Raw genomic sequence first — 17,030 nt, 5'->3', positions numbered from 1 at the left:
CCAGAGGCTCTTCTTTGGGATAGGACACCCCAGGTTTCCTGGGGGGCTGTTCTCTCGGGCCCCCTTTGTGCCTGGCAGGGACAGCCCCCCATTTCCATTCGAGGTTCTGACGCTCTCTTCTCCCCCGCTTGTTAATCTTTGTTCCCCTTTTCTGCTGAGAGGAGGGAAAAAAGAGGGAGAGGGAGAAAGAAAAGAAGGAAAAAGGCGTGACTCGATTTTCAAACGAAACTCCCACAGCAAACAAAACCCTTTTAGAGAAATAAGAAAGGAGGAAGGAGGAAGAAAAGAGGAAAGGGGAAGAAAAAAAAGAGAAGCCTCCAGGCTTGCAATTCGAGTACGAGAGTTGCACCGAAAGAAAAGAAGAAAAATCCTCTCTGCGGTAGAAAGAGAAAAAGAAAACTTGGGCCGACAAGAGGGGTGTGCTGGGGGGGGTGGTGGAAGGAAGTGAGAAAACAAAAGAGAGATAAAAGGGCTGCTTTTCTGTCTCTCTTCCTCTGCGAGCTGGCTTAGGAGGAGCTGTTTAGCATCCCTTCACGTCAGCCCTGCCTCATTCCCTTCTTCCAGGGAGGGAGAGAGCGCGAGCGAGCGAGCGAGCGCGAGAGAGCAGGAGGGAGAGAGAGAGAGAGAGAGAGGGGGGGGGGGGAGAAAGAGAGGAGCCGGAGGGAGGGTGGCAGAGCAGGGCGGGCGCGCGTGGAGGCGGCGCGCAGCAGCAACCCGGGCGGTGGGCAGCAGGAGCCCCCGGCCCGCCCGGCCCGGCCAGCCGAGGGCCCCCAGCGCCAGGAGCCGCGCCCGGACCCAGGGTGAGTGTCCCGCGCGGCCCACGGCCCCGCCAACCCCCCGGCGGCCCGCGGCGGGGTGGCTGGGGGCGCGGGGGTGGGTCGCTGCGGCCGCGGTCGACCCGCCCCCCGCCTCTCCCCGGGGACGGCGGTGCGCAGGCCCGCAGCCGCGCTGCAAACATGTCGTCTTTTCCTTTCACTTCCACATTCCCTCATGCCGGAGAGCTGGAGCGAGAGAGGGAGAGCTGGGGAAAGAGGGAGAGATGGCGTCTGGGGGGGGGGGGGGAAGGGAAGGAGAGAGAGAGAGAGAGGAGAGCGCGCGAAGGGGAAGAGAGAGAGAGAGAGAGAGAGAGAGAGAGAGAGAGAGAGAGAGAGAGAGAAGCAGAGGCAGAGAGAGGCAAAATGAAAGGAAAGCGGCGGCGCGGGAGGCCGGGGAGGCGGCGGCGGTCTCCGGCCCGCACGTGGGTGTCGCGGCGCTCGGGGACGCTCCCCCCCCCGCAACCGGCCCGGGACTCAAAGTTTCACCCCTCGCCGCCCCGCCCCTGCGGCTGCCCACAAACTTTTTACTCCGGGAGCGGGTGGGGTGGCCGCGCGGCCGAGCCAGTGGGGTGGCGAGGGCGCAGCGCGCTGCTGGGGTGCCCGGCGCCCCTCGAGGTCAACGGGGGTTTCCAGCAGGGTGCCGCGGGCCCCAGGTCCCCCTCGGTAGCCCCGGCTCGGACCTGTTGAAGGCGCTCGCCCGGTGCAGGGAAAGGGTGGGCAGATCCCCATGGCTGGTCTAGAGCCTCCCGTGGCTCGTCCTCCCTTCCTCGCCGCCCCCTCTCACTCTCCTCGCGGTCATTTTCCTAATTGGACGGAGCTGTGGGGCGTGATCGTCGGCGTCAGATCGAGGAGCCCCCCGAATTCGGTGGTCTTCCTTCCCCGACTCTCAGACCCCACTGAACCGGCCTCGGTGTTACCCCCACCCCGAGCTGCGGACTTGCTAACTCGTGCGTAGCGGGGTTGTTGATTTTCTTTTTTTTTTCCCTCTCTCTCTCTCTTTTCTCTCTCTCTTTTTTTTACTTGCCTTTTAAGATGACTTTTATGGTCCCTGCTACTGCTTCCCTCCAGTCTAAACTGTAGTTTGGGAAGATTTAAGAGGCCAGGGAGGTGCTTGTGTGGCCTTTAACTAATCCAAAACGGTCATTAATGTATCTCTACGCCCTGCGAGATGGTTCCGGCCAGGCCAGCAGTAGCCTGGGTGTGTTTTCACCCGGACACTGCGGAGTTCCTCCACGGTCTTAGCGGCCAGCCTGCCGGTGAGGGGACACTTGACCCGCGGGCCCAGTGCCCTATCTTCGAAGGGCACCCTGGGCGTCTTTCTTTCCGTTTACAATGGAAACTGTCCGCCACTGTCTACCTGAAGCCGTACCTAGTCCCTGTGGGTACCTCGGAAGCTCACAAAACTCCCCCACAGGTGGGAGGAGGACTTTGTGCTGTTGGGGGTCATCCAGCCAGCTTTGACGCTGCCCTCTCAGCCTTGCCTTTTGTGCGTGTGTAAGTAAAAGCAGTCAAAGTTCATGTCTGCCAAAGAGAAGAGCTGGTGTGTGGGAACAGGGGGCGGGGGGAGGGCTTGTATCACCTTACTAGGGCTCTTCAAAGGTTCAGGGAGCTGGTGTGGGAAAGGGAGAAAAGGTCCGGTCCTTCACCGTCTTTAGATTTAAGAAAGTGTATTGTTATCAAAGCTGATGGGCCTGTCTGGTTTTTATTTTGAGAGGTCGTGTGACCGTCGCTTTTTCACTTGTTTCAAAGCAAACTTACCTTTGAGAACTTGGCTGGGTGGTTTGGTCTGCTCCCCTCTCATCCCACACCCTAACCCAGAGCCAGGCACCTGCTGTTCTTGGAGCACAACCTTGAATGGATGGCTCAGAGCTCCAGCCACCTTGTGGAGCTGGCTTTGCTGCCTGAGGGCACTGGATAGAGCTTGGGGTAGGGGGAAATGGACAGGTGGATCCTATCTTGTTCCTCTAGTCTGGTCTGGTTTCCTGCATGACCGTGTGCCAAGAGTTTCTGTGAATTTCACGGAGACAGACTGACTTCTCGGTTGCCTGGTGTGTCTTCTTCAAGCCGTTCTGAGCTGACCCTTGGGCCCATGGTGTATGAGGCATTTATTTTGTGCTCTCCTGTCACAACGAGGCATTTTATTTTAGGATCTCTGACTAGAGACAAGGAGACAGACAAGGTCTGGAATATCTTTGGGTTGGAGGAAAGAGTTAGGATCACCAGAGAGTTTGCATAGCTTCTGGTTTGCCTTGTGGCCTAGAAACCTCTCTAGCAAGGCTGATCTTGGGAAGCAGCTAGACGACTATTTTATTCTCTTTTGAGACTGAGTCTCACTACCGAGTCCAGACTGGCCTTGAACTGGTGAGCTTCCTGTCTCTCCCGAGAGCTGAGACTATAGGCATGTGCCATCACGCCTGGCTCTGGCATAGCTTATTTCTAGAAGGGTATAAGTTGCCTGTGGGTAACCCCTTTTGGGGTTGCATATCAGATATTTTACATTACGATTCTTTTTTATTTTTATTTATTGGTTTTTCGAGACAGAGTTTCTCTGTGTAACAGCCTTAGCTACCCTGGAACTAGCTTTGTAGACCAGGCTGGCCATGAACTCAAAGAGATTCGTCTGCCCGCCAAGTGCTGCTGAGATTAAAGGTGTGTGCCACCCTTGCCTGGCCTATATTGTGATTCTTTGGTTTTTTGAGACAGGGTTTCTCTATGAAATAGCCCTAGCTATTCTGGAACTAGCTTTTGTAGACCAGGCTGGTATTGAACTCATGAAGATCTGCCTGCCTCTGCCTCCCGAGTGCTGGGATTAAAGACGTGTGCCACCACTGCCCTGCATGATTCTTAACAGTGGTCAAATTACAATTGTGAAGTAACAGTGAAATAATTTTATGGCTGGGGGTCACCACAGCATGAGACACTGTAGTAAAGGGTCGCAGCCTTAGGCAGGTTGAGAACCACTGAACAATAGAAATCTAAAAGGAGGCATCTATTGCATCTCAGAGGAAACAGGTGAGGGCCCACCACTCCCCCCACACACTGGTGGTGACATTTGGTGCAGGTTCCTCCTTTGCCACAGTCACCCACAGGTCCCTCACGCTGTACCAGGGCTTGGCCCCCAAAGGGAAGGCTCCTGCCTCTGCTAGGTCTCTGTTAAAGATGGTCAAACCATTGCTTTGACTTCAAAACTAGAAGATCTTAGAGACTGCTTAAAAATATCCAAGACAGGAAGAGCGCCCATTGACCTAACAGTCAATAGCGGGGAGCCCCCAGGATCTGTTCCCAGCACTTCTCACAAGGCCTCTATCTTGACTGCAGCTGCTACAGCTTCCTGGCTGCACATCCTTCAGAGAACATGGCTATGAACATGGCGCCAACCAGGGGCTTGTGCCTTTGCAGGCCAGGGTAACACAGCCTTATTTTCTAGGTATGCTGTCCTTGCTGCTGGGGACTGGGCAGGCCGGGGCAGTTATCAGGGGAGCTTGCTATTTTAACACTAACCTCTTTAAAGCCGTAGCAGTTCAGCGGGGTGGAAGTTTAGTCATCGAGATGTCCCTAAACTACTGGGTTTTGATCTGGAATACTTTCTTCATACTTTGTACTTGTGCGTGGTTTATTTAGGGTTAGCTGGAGGGGAAGAATGGGGACAGAAGGAAGGGCCCCAGCTAGCTGATCTCCATTCAGGGTTTAGATCTGCTAGAATGTCTGTTTAGTGGGGCAGAGAGCTTGGCTCTATATGGATTTTCCCCTGCCAATCTATTTATTATTGATTTATTTATTGCTTATTTGCTCTGCCCATTGCTAAGCCCATGTAAGAGTAATATACAGTTGGCCTTTCATAAATACTTGTTGAATGATGTACTGGGCATTAGGAAAAGCATTTCCCTCCCAGGAGTAGCCCAGAAATGACACACAGAGACAGGGACGGGGAGGTGATTGATGGGAACTGCAGAGTTGTGCTGTGATTCATTGTCTCAAACAAGCTCCAGACAGGTAAGGCAGGAGGGGGCTGGGAAGAGTGGATCCTGAATGGGTGGAGCCACAGGGTGGAGACTTCTGCAAAACAATAGAGAGGTTTTGAATTGGACTCAAGACTCTGGGAGAATAACACAGTCAGGTGTTCCGGGCCAGGATTATGCTGAAGTATATATATCATCTCCCATAGTCCTTGTCAGGTGCTGGCAAACACATGGCTGTGCTCTCGCTTGGTAGCCTGGGAAACAGCCCAGAGGAGTCAAGGCACTTCTCTGGGGCCTCAGAGCTAGCTAGCGTGTGAGCCAGGCGGAGTGGCTTCTGACTTTGCTTCCCTACAGTAACGATGTGGCCAGGCCTCTCTCTACTCCTACAAAGGAACTGGGTCTTCAGCTTTTGGGTTCTTCTGAAAGGACAGTGGAAGAGAAGCGGATAAAAGCATTGTCAGTCTGCCCCAGAGAGAGGGTCCTCACACTGCCTGACAATGGCTCGGCCGATGAGGGCTGAAAGGGTGTGTTTGTTTTCCAGGCTCTGATTACTCCCCAGTAGCAGTCCCAGATCAGGACTATTTTTGTACCTGACAAGAATTTAGGATGCATGCTCACACGTATGAACACAGATGATGCCTGAATTGAATCCAGGGTTTTGCACATGTGCAGAACCACTGAGCTACACCCTTACCCGATTGGAGTACGTTTACACTGGTGGGAATTTTAAAGCTTAGGACTGTACTGTTGAGGGCTGGGCAAATGGCTCAGGCAGGAAAGCGCTTGCCTTGCAAACAGGAGGACCAGAGTTAGAAGGTCAGCACCCACATGAAATCCATGGTACACACTTGTAACTCTAGAATTGGAGAGGTGGAGACAGGAGGGTTTCCGGGGCTTACTGGGTAGGCACCCTAACTAATCCAGGAGACCATATCTCAAAACCAAGTAGATGCCATCACTTGCATGCAGACATGAATATGTGCACCTACACACAAATGCACCCACATATAGGAACACACACACACACACACACAAAATAAAGGTCATGGTTACCATTGGCTTTGGAGTCTCTAGATGTCCCCCCCCACACACAGGCCAGTCTGCTAGCCCAGCGTGGTCCAGACCAGCGCAGCTGCCTGTGTCCGGACAGTCTATGGTATTGTAGGCACTATGCTGACCCGTCCTCCTGGGGCTGGCAGTCTGTCTGGGAGACAGACATTAAACGAATAATTACACAAATACTCTTTAATTACAGTTGTTATAAATGCTTCAAAGGAAAAAGTTCAGAGGCATAGGAGGCAATAATTAGGGAGGGAGGAGCGAAGGGACGGTCCCTGAAGAAAGGGCATTTGAAACAGCCTCCTGACTGGGAAGGAGGGCTTTAACCAGGGTGGTATACATTGTTGTCTTTTCTTTCTTTGGAAATAGAAACAGTAAAGAAGAGAAAGGCACTCTGGGTAATAATGCACAGGTTTAGACAGCTGGTACATGTCTGACTGAAAAACCTTTATAAACATTTTATTTTTTTATTAAAGATTTTATTTAATTTTATGTGCATTGCTGTTTTGTCTGCATTTGTGTCTGCATTAGGTGTTGGATCCCCTGGAACTGCAGTTACAGACAGTTGTGAGCTGCCATGTGGATGCTGGGAATTGAACCTGGGTCCTCTGGAAGAGCAGCCCTTGCTCTTAACCCCTGAGCCATCTCTCCATCCCCCAAATATTTTATTTCTTCACTATGTATGTGTTTGAGCAAAAGAATGCCATGGCACCTTGTGTGGAGTCAGAGGACAATTTTGTCTTTCCATCATATGGATCCTGGGGGATTGAACTCAGGTCGTGGGGCTTGACAGCAGGTGCATTAGCCTGCGAAGCTATCCTGCTGACAGCTCCTCTCCCCTCTTGATGGGTTTCTGTTTGGTTGTTTTTAGTAACTAAGGCTTACCTCAATTGCTGTGTAGCTGAGAGACTGGCCTTGAACACCCAGTCCTCCTCTAGCAGCTCCCAAGTGCTGGGATTGCAGGCACGTGCCACCAAACCCTGCTTTCCTTAAGTTCACAGCCGCCCTCCTGCCTCTGCCTCCCCAGTGTTAGGATTCCAGGCACCTCACCAGGCCTGGCTTGGTCTGTTCACTTGGACATGAATCTTGCTGTTCTCTATGTGGTTGATGTACCAGCACCATCAGCATTATCTGGGAGCCTGGTAGAAATGCAGACTCCTGGGCCCCTCGGCAGGTTTGCTGAACCTACATTTTAACAAGAGCGCACCAGAGATGGCACAGGTGGACACAAGACCCGAACTGGAAGGTTATTAGTTTTGCAGGCAAGGAGCAGTGTGACCTGGAACACTGGCTCTGCCAAGTAGCAGGGAATTAGGCAATTTCCCAGGGCCCTTCTGGCATCTCTGACCTTTAGTTTTGGAGCTTTGTGCTGTTTGCAAACCTGTTGAGGGCCAGGGTCAGCACCACTGCCGCCTCCACCACTGTGCCCTGCAACCTTCACCCCTGGGGTCTCCCCTTTCACTTTAGTAAAGTACTCAGTACCCTTAGAGCTTTTGTGACACGGATCAGGATCAGGAAGTTGTAAGAGGTATTGGAGCTTTGTGGCACGGACTGGGAGACTGAGCCTAAGTAAGGAAAACTGGCAAGGTCAAAGGGCTTTAGGGAAGAGAGCGGTAAGGTTTCTGCCAGAAGTGGAAGTTAAAGGGGGGCGGGCAGGGAACCTGCTCAGTCATTCGTGGGTGGGAACTTAGTCCCTGGCTCCCTGAAGTCACTTCAGGGAGGACTAGACAGTCCTTAATTTCCTGCAGTAGGGATGGGGTTTTTACTGGAGCCATGCAGGTTTTGTGTGTGGTGTTTTGGAAGAAGACTACTTATTAGCATCAGAGGAGCCCTTGGCTCTGGTACAGTGGTGCTCAGCCTGTGGGTCTTGTCCCTTCCCAGAGGTCACATTTTAGATGTTTACATTACAATTCAGAATGGTAGCAAAGTTACAGTTATGAAGTAGCAGTGGGATAATTTTATGTTGGGGTCACCATGACACAAGGAACTGTATTAAAAGGTCACAGCATTAGGACGGTTGAGAACCACTGGTCTAAGCTAAGCTGCTGCTGATAGAGCCCAGGGTCTTTTGCGTGCAAAGTCAGAGAACGTCACCACTGGCTACAGCTGTAGCCCTTTTTCTTTTTTCCCCTTTTCTTTCACTTTCATTTTAAAAAAATGATTGTGTGGGGGAGGGGTGTATGTGCACGTGGCTGTCAGAGGACAATTTGTGGGCATCCACTCTCCTACCACCATGTGGGTCCTGGGGATTGAACCTGGGTTGTTAGACGTGATGGTCAGTACCCTTACTCTTTGAGCCATCTTGCTGACCCTCTCTTTTTATTTTGAGACAAGGCTTAAACTTACCTTGCTCCCATAGCCAGGGCAGACTGTGACTAGCTATCACCCAGATCTTTGGTTCAACAGTACTTACTATGTCCTGGGCACAGTTCTAAGTACTTTACATACCACCAATTAGCTTAATTACTTATTTTTTTCCTTCTGGTGGGGGGTGGAGATTGAGACAGTCCTATAGCCCAGGCTGCCCTCCAGCGTGCTGTAGAGCTGAAGCTGGCCTCGAACTCCGAATCCCCCTTCCTGTACTTCCTGTGCTGGAATTGTGGGGTGTGTGCTACTGTAGGGAGCTCTGTTTCAATATTTAAATTAGCTCCTTTAAATAGAATAACTTTGCTGAAGTCACATGTAGCAAGCACTAGACACAGCCAGACACATGTAGCGAGCATCCTCGGACACAGGTGGGCTGGGGGTGAGATCCTGTGGTAGTAGCGAGGCACCCTCCCCCGTAGTAAGTGTTTCCTGATTGTTCATGTGTGTATGACATGAAGAATTTTCCTAAGGAAACCGGGAGTGGCTGGGGCCAGGTTCCCAGACTGCCCCTGAAATCCCGCTTCGCCACTGGGTCCAAGTTCCTCTAATTTGCAAAGCAAAGAATTAGCAAGCGAGATGCCAGCAGCCTTGAAGACTAAACATTGCGCTAGCAGAGCCTTTGAAGAGTTGCACCCTTGAATTAGGGGAGGGGGCTGTAAGAGGAAATTGGGGTAGATCCCCAAACGGAACAGATTAAAGGGTGTTAAAACCGAAGCTGGGCCAAATGCATGTCAGCAGCATCATAAGGTGAAATAACCGCTTTTATTACCTTCTGATTAACGTGAGGCGCTCCCAGGCCCGACCCTCCCCACCCCCACTGCCTTGTCGTCCCCCCACAGAGGCTTTGCCTTCTCTTTTACTCTTTCCCGAGCTATCTGAATTTTCATTCGTATGATTTTTTTTTCCCTTTATAACATGTATGCGTGTGTTTGCAAACGAGGTCAAATCACTATCAGGAGTAAGCTGGCCTCTAAGAGGGCTTTGGTTCCGTCTTTCACACCCGCCATTGTACGAGTTTCTGGTATTAAATATATATGCTCTATTGTGTGTTTATTTCTGGGAGTTCGCAGAGAGCTGTGGGGGAACGTGAGGGTTTTCTGAGCAGTCAGAACTAAGCAGAAGAGATCGCAGCCTGACTGTCTTCCCTCTGTACCCCTGAGTCAGAACGAGGCTGGAAGGACAGCTATGGAAAGCACGGATGAGAAACTCTGGTGACAGCTCCCTTGTGTGTGGTTCGTCTGGGGGTGGAGGAGGTTGTGTGACTGTGTGCCACCCTGGACACCCTCCCATCTCCAGCAGGACGGTGATGCCATGGTTGTGGCTTCCTGGATGTGAAGGCAGTTCTGCATGCCTGGGAAAACACAGAGGCAAACTTGACCGGTCTTCCCAGTACTGACCACATCCGAGCTGCTCTCTTGAGAACTGTAGGTGCCCTTTGGAAGGCAGTGATGTGGTTGGTTAATCTCACTTTGATTCTGATGCTGGACCCTGGACCTACAAACGTCGTGTCTGACAAGTGCTTTGTTCTATCGTTGTGACTCTATTAGCTTTAGACCTCAAGGAGGCTTGTAGAAGATGCCTTTGCTTGTCCTCCCTCTGTACCCCTACTTGATGTGGGCCTGTTCACCCCTGCCCAAGCTGGAAACCTGTGCCTGCTTCCCTAGGCAGCTCCCCCTGCCCTTCCATCATGTGCTGCCCCCACCCCCTAACCCTCACCCCCGGTTGCCTCAGTAGGAGTGGGCTTCCTTATCCTGGGTTCCAGGTTTCTGTCTACATTTGTGGACAGGCCAGTCTCCTGTCGCCTTTCTTTTCTTTCTTTTTTTTTTGGGGGGGAGGGGGCTTTCCAGACAAGATTTCTCTGTGTAGCTAGCCCTAGCTGTCCTGGAACTAGCTCTTGTAGACCAGGCTGGCCTCGAACTCACAGAGATCCTCCTGCTGTTGCCTCCTGAGTGCTGGGATTAGAGGCGTGCGCCACCACTGCCCTGTCTCCTGCCTTCTTTCTTGTGTCCCTCCATTCCCACTAGAATCCACTTCCTCTCTGCCTGACTCTCCACATGGCTACTATCAGGGACAGCCTACCCCTCTAGGTCTGGTTTCTCACTGGTCCTTCATTCTGATCCTGCTATTTCTGCCATCTCTCCTGTCCTCGCTGCACTTTGGCGCCTTGGCCACAGTCCTCTGCATTCAGCTCTCTTCCACACGTCTAGTCCAGCCTGAGTGGTGAGGGCTCCCCCTTGGCCACACGCCCCTATACACAGTCCCCAGCTGGACTGCTTTTGGTTTGTGACCCATCCTGACATCTATGCTGTTTGAACAAGTGAGTTTGGGCCATTTACATTTGGTATGGTTTTAGATATTTAGCTGGGATTACAGATGTGCCACCACATCCAGATGTGCTGAGGGTGGGGGACTGCACTTTTTGCTAGCATACAGTCTACTAACTGAGCTACAGCCCCGGCTCTTTGTTTTGTTTTGAGACAAGACCTCATTGTCTAACTCTGGCTGGTCTAGAACTTGTATGCAGATGAAGCCATCCTCAAACTTGTAGAGGTCTGTCTATGCCTCCTAAAAACGCGGTTCTACCTATTTTCTCTCTCTCTCTGTCTCTTTCTCTCTCTCTCCTTCCTTCCTTCCTTCCTTCCTTTTTCTGTTTCATCTTTTTTTTTTTTTTTTGGTTTTTTGGTTTGTTTGTTTTTTTTCTTATTTTTCGAGACAGGGTTTCTCCGTAGCTTTTTGGTTCCTGTCCTGGAACTAGCTCTTGTAGACCAGGCTGGCCTCGAACTCACAGATCCGCCTGCCTCTGCCTCCCGAGTGCTGGGATTAAAGGCGTGCACCACCACCGCCCAGCCTATTTTCTTTTTTTTCTTTTTACATCTACAGACTGCCAAAGATTTAGAGATACTTGGTGTCTGTCTTTTGTTTGTTCATATTTTGAGACTCCTTGGTAATTCAGTATGTAAATCAGGCTAGACTCAAACTCACCTGGCTGGGATTAAAGGCGTGCATAACCACGCCCTATCTTTCCCCCCAAACAATACAGTCACTGTTGTCCCTGCTAGCATTCGCTTGTGACAGTAATTTAGCTGCTTTTCTTTTTTTTTCTTCTGTCTTTTCTTTCCTCTCTCCTTCCTTTCTTTTTGTCTTGTTTTGTTTTTCAAGACATCGTTTCTCTGTGTGGCCCTGATTGTCCTACAATTCACTCTGTAGACCACACTGGTCTCAAACTCAGAGATCCACCTGCCTCTGCCTCCAGAGTGCTGGGATTAAAGGTGTGCACCACCACCACCTGGCTGCTTTTTGGAGAGGGGCTCTCGCTATGTAGCTTGTTGTGTAGACCAGGCTGACCTCATTCACGGCTATGCCAGCCTCTGCCTCTTGAGTGCTGAGATCAAAGGCATACAACACCATTCCCACCTTCTTTTCTTTCTTTAATTTCGCAAATAGATTAGTTGCTGTGGTAGTTTGAATGTAATTGTTCCCCCATAAACTCACTGTTAGGTATTAGGAGGTGTGGCTTCGTTGGAGGAAGTGTGTCACTGTGGGGGTGGGTTTTGCGATTTCCTATGCTCAAGATACCGCCCACTGTCACAGACCATTTCCTGTTGCCTTCTGATGTAGCCAGCACCACGTCTGCCTGCACGCTGCCATGATTATAATGGACTGAACCTCCGAACTGTAAGCGAGCCCCCTCCATTAAATGTTTTCCTTGTAAGAGTTGCTGTGGTCATGGTGTCTCAGCATTAGAAACCTTAACTAAAACAAGTGCTGCTAAAAAAAATTTTTACGAGTGTGTGTGTGCGTGTGTGCACACTCAAGCACTCGCTCACTCATTAGAACTCGAGGGACAACTTAGGAGAGTTGGTTCTCTTTTACCCTGCGAGAGCTGATGAGTGAACTCTGGTTCAGGTTGTTAGACTTGGCGTCGCATAGCTGCTGAGCCATCTCACCACCCAGATGCTGTTTTAGATGCTGTGTGTGCTTATCGCTGTCTTGGCTGTCTTTTTCCTTGTCTTCAGCATCTGGTTTATTCAGGTTTTCCCCTTCATCTCAGCTCTTTCTAGGATTATAACATTTTATGGCGATGGTTTTTCAGTCAGAAAGTTTCAGTTTCTACTTGGCTAAAAATCTGATTTTATTATATTTAAGAATTAGTTTCACTGGATATAAAATATGAGCTTGACGGTTGTTTGCTCTTGGTACTTACAGGCGACGTTCCTCATGTGCTTGGTTTTTAGACAGGGTCTCACTGTATAACTTCCTGGCTCTCCTAGAGCACACTTTGTAGACCAGGCTGGCCATAAACTCACAGAAATCCTCCTGCCTCTGCCTGGGACTGAAAGCATGTGCCAGCACACCTGATCCTTTCATTGTTGATGTAGAAGTTGCTGGCCCAGTTAGGTCCTTTCTGATTGCCCCAGGGGTGGGGAGAGCAGAGTGGAAAACTACGCTTTTGCCCTTCCCTGTAAAAGTATGAAGGAGTGGATTTCGCGCTGCCGCGCTGAGGATTTGTTAGGACCTTAAAACAGGAAAGGACGGCCTGCTCAGACCCCCACACTTAGACTCAGAGCTTTCTGAAAGCTTGGAGCCATGTTCCTTCTTTCTGGATCACCGACCAGTGCCTGGCTCACTGTTGAGAAGAGTCATTGCTTAATAGATACCTATTGATTGAGCAGAATTTATGGTAAAATCGATGTTACTCTTCTTGAATAATAATAAGAATGTTGTAAGACCACCTGTCCTGTGATTGTGAACGTGTCCGGCTTGCTCTTTCTGACCAGTCTCTGAAAGGCACTTTCTAAGGTATTCTGAGGTACGTTCAGTGCAGTTTTTGAGTGTTGCTACAACACCAGATGTCAACTCTTGCCTCACAACTGGTATGAAGAGATAAGAGGGCTGCTGAAAGAGCATGACCTAGAGGTAGCTGGATGTGAACTGGAAGAGAGGGAAATGGGCCAGTGGTGGCGCACGCATTTAACCCCAGCACTCGGGATGCAGAGGCGGGCGGAACTCTGAGTTTAGGATGGCCAGGAATACACAGTGAAATTCTACCTTGAAAAATAAACAGAGGGCTGGGAAGATGGCTCAAAGGTTAAGAGAACTGACTGCTGTTCTGGAGGTCCTGAGTTCAATTCCCAGCAACCACATGGTGGCTCACAGCCGTTGTATCTATAATGAGATCTGGTGCCCAGAACACTATATACATAATAAATAAATTAAAAAAAAAAAGAAAAGAAAAACAAACGAAAGAAAGAAGAAAAAAAGAGTGAGCTTCCATAATATAGGGACTGGGTTACATTGCTGGCCTGGTGTGCATAAGGCCTCAGCAGATTATAAAATTATAAAATTTTGACAGCTGGTATTAAAGATGTGTACCACCCTGCCCAGCTCCAAGCTCTCTTCTTTTGGATTGATACTTGATTGGTCAAGAGCCTGTCTTCCTCATCTACCTTGGCTAGACCCAGTTGAATGTGTGTAAATCTCTGCTGTGTCTCCAGGGCAAAGCTTGGGCAATAGGTGGTGAAGGCAAGCCCTGCCCGCTGCCTCAGACACAATGATGGAGATTAGAGATGGACTCTGCAGTCCTATCTTTGAAGGGGCCAGCTTTCATCAGAACGTCTGAACTTCAGCATTATTTCAAGGGAGCTTTTATTACTGCCTGTGAACTGGCCTCAGGTAGGTGCCGGCCGCTGCCTGATGCCCGGAGAGATCACTCTCTGCTCTCTGAAGCTGATGCCTTTACTTTATCTTATGGTCAAGAAGTTTTCAGAGCCGAAAGCACTTAGTCCTTTAGAAGATTCCAGCAGAATAAGTTTTAAAAAGTATTTTTCTAAACAGAGGTGTAAATTGGGTGGTATGCCTTTAATTAAAGGGGAGAAAAGTTATGTATTTTTGTCTTTATTTTTGGTCTCAGAAATATCTGCATTGTTTTCCAAAGCCGGGGTATTGACTGCTGTCCCTGTGCTGAGGAGAAACACTGTGTAGAGACAACGCTGGAGGCGTTAGCCGTGTATGTGTATAGTACAAGACTAATTTACAGGTTACAACTTCAGGAAGAGTTGGATGGCTGTAAGAGATACGGAACCATCCTGTACCAGCTGGCCTGGTGTGTGATGTGTTTATTTCCAAGTTAGAGTTCCTGTTTCTTCACAAAGGCAGGGTCCTTTTAGGTGGTGGTCTCAGGGCTAGGAAGTTCCTGGGATTTGTGTGTGTGAGCTGATGGGCGCAATACCCTGTCACTTGGCAGTTCCACCAGGGACACGTCCCGACAGCCCACCCTTGCCATATCCCTGGGTCTCGGTGCCATCCCATCACCGGGTGAGTTTCCTGTCCGATGATGGAGTTGCATGGGTGAGTGAAGAGGGGCTGCCCAATAAATGTTCCCCAAAGAGATGCGTTTTGATACTTAACATAGGCTTTTGATCATAATAAGGCCTGGAGGCATCCAGCCGCCTCCCTTGCTCCCGAGGTTTTCCTGGTACGTGAATAATTAAGTCTGTGCCAAGTGGAGTTGTGCTCCCTTGGGCTCCAGGACACCAGTTTGAATGAGGACCACGTCTAACTAACGTGGTGTTCTAAATGCTCTGTCCATCTTCTTTGGCTCCATCCGTATCTGGGGAAACCTCCCCGTAGTGTGGTCAGGGTTCTGCTTCTTTTAGAGAGCTCATGGGAATTTCGCTGCTGACCCCGACTTTGGAGACTTTTTTAAAAACCTAGATTGTGAAAATTCTCTGCCTCCAAATCTCAGCACAAGAATCTGCCCCTAGCCTTTTTGAGATGAAGTCTCATGTAGTAGCCCAAGTTAGTCTTAAATCAGCAGAGTAGCCCAGGCTGGCCATAAATTCCTGATCCTCTTACCTCTGCCTCTCAAGTGCTAGGATTATGACTATGAGCCACCACTTTTTTTTTTTTTTTCGAGACAGGGTTTCTCTGTGGTTTTGGAGCCTGTCCTGGAACTAGCTCTTGTAGACCAGGCTGGTCTCGAACTCACAGAGATCCGCCTGCCTCTGCCTCCCGAGTGCTGGGATTAAAGGCGTGTGCCACCACCACCCGGCTGAGCCACCACTTTCAGAACACACATGCATACACATGTGTGCACATGCGTGCACACACACATACATGTACATCCCCATACAAGATAGATTATTGCTGTGTTGCCTGGGCTAGCCTCTAATACCGAGCAGTCTTTCTGCCTCAGTCTCCTGAGTTGCTGGATTGTAGGTAAACCTAGCTAGAGACTGGCTATTTTCCCTCTCTTCTGAATTTACTGTCCGCTGTGGTGGCCACTGCCCTTTCTTCAAAGAATAGCCAAGATAAAGGGGGTTCGCTTTCTCCCCCTTCAGCTCCTCATCCCCCCACATGGAGAGGACCTGCACAGAGAGGCTATGTTCTCAGAATTCGGAAACCTCATTGTGCAGTTGTATGGCCCTGTACTGGGTGTTTCCTTGGGTGGTGGTGGCGCATGCCTTTAGTCCCAGGGAGGTAGGGGTAGGCAGATCTCTGTGGGTTCGAGGTCTACTAAGTGAGTTCCAGGACAGACAGGGCTGTTATACAGAGAAACCTTGTCCAATAAAAAAAAAAAAAAAAAAAAAAGTTTCTGTCAACTATTTTTTTTTTTTTCAAATCCAACTCCTTCATGTATTTGGTGAATAAAAGTTTGGATCTTGGAGCTAGCATCACCCCTGCCCCTTTCTCTCAGAATAACAGTAGCCATGCATGGTGGTACACACTCGTAATTCTGCTGGAGACTGAGCTAGGAAGATCAAGGGGTTACTAAGAGTTCAAGGCCAGTCTTTACCAAGCTAGTGTGGAACTATAGCCTGAGACCCTGTCTCAAAATTAACAAAAAGGGGGTCGAGGAGACATTTCAGTTGGGAAAGCGCTTGCTTGCTTCACCAACATAGAGGCCCAACAGCAGCCGTGTAAAAGGCCAGTCAGGTCTGTAAGCTCAGCTCAGGGAAGTGGGAACAGGCAGAGCCAGTCTGTCTGGTGAGCTGCAGCGTCAGTGAGACGTCTGTCTGGAAAGAAAATAAGGTGGAGAGCACATACAAGTGCATTTGTGTGCACATGGTCCAGTGCACACACCCCAAGAACACATGTATTCACGACAGATAGAATAACGCACGGAGGTCATATGAAAATTGCCTCTGATTGACCTATTTTTTGGTTTTTCTCGAGACAAGGCTTCTCTGTGTGGCCCTGGCTGACTGGCCTCGAACTCAGGAGATTCACCTGCCCCTGCTTCCTGTGTACCAGGATTAAAGGCGTGCACCACCACCACCCAGCATGACTTTTTTCTTATTACAAAGAGATTTGTTGCAGGAAAATTAGGATTATAAATGACGAAAAAAAATCTATAATTATTAGTATTTTAAAAGGAGAGTCTATATAAACCCTTTCAGTGTATTTTCTTTTTTTTTTTTTTTTGGTTTTTCGAGACAGGGTTTCTCTGTGGTTTTGGAGCCTGTCCTGGAACTAGCTCTTGTAGACCAGGCTGGTCTCGAACTCACAGAGATCCGCCTGCCTCTGCCTCCCAAGTGCTGGGATTAAAGGCGTGCGCCACCACCGCCCGGCTTGTATTTTCAATTCAAAATATGAGATTGTACTGTTTGTACCATCTTGTTACTTAATTAACAATGTTAAATTAGTTTTTTAATTAAAATTCTCTTTGGGTTAAACAGCCTCCTCAGATCACTGTAAAGAATTTATAGCATTCTTTTGAGCCAGTGGATAGGCTTTTTAATCAGAGGTTGGCATCGGGTGTCTTCCTCAATTGCTGTCTGCCTGGAGCTCATCAATTGGCTTTGATTGGCCAAGCCTTGGGGATCCCCCT

General features: G+C 49.7%; 1 protein-coding gene across 3 annotated transcripts in view; it reads left to right on the top strand.

The window, feature by feature from the left end:
• The first annotated feature begins 617 nt into the window (after positions 1-617).
• The window catches only part of Znf710 (zinc finger protein 710), a 65,923-nt gene continuing 49,510 nt past the window's right edge, over positions 618-17,030 (top strand). The window contains exon 1 of one of the 3 annotated variants that reach the window (XM_057755927.1): positions 618-800. The gene's annotated coding sequence lies outside the window, so the exon portion shown is untranslated. Of the gene's footprint in view, positions 801-1,708; positions 1,763-2,297; positions 2,310-17,030 lie in introns of those variants that run through there. The other 2 variants (XM_057755928.1, XM_057755929.1) reach the window with 2 other exon arrangements.

This window comes from Chionomys nivalis, chromosome 23 (genome assembly GCF_950005125.1).
Source record: "Chionomys nivalis chromosome 23, mChiNiv1.1, whole genome shotgun sequence".
Taxonomy (NCBI): domain Eukaryota; kingdom Metazoa; phylum Chordata; class Mammalia; order Rodentia; family Cricetidae; genus Chionomys; species Chionomys nivalis.
The sequence above is the reverse complement of the archived record's forward strand: the minus strand, read 5'-3'. Positions and strand labels throughout refer to the sequence as shown.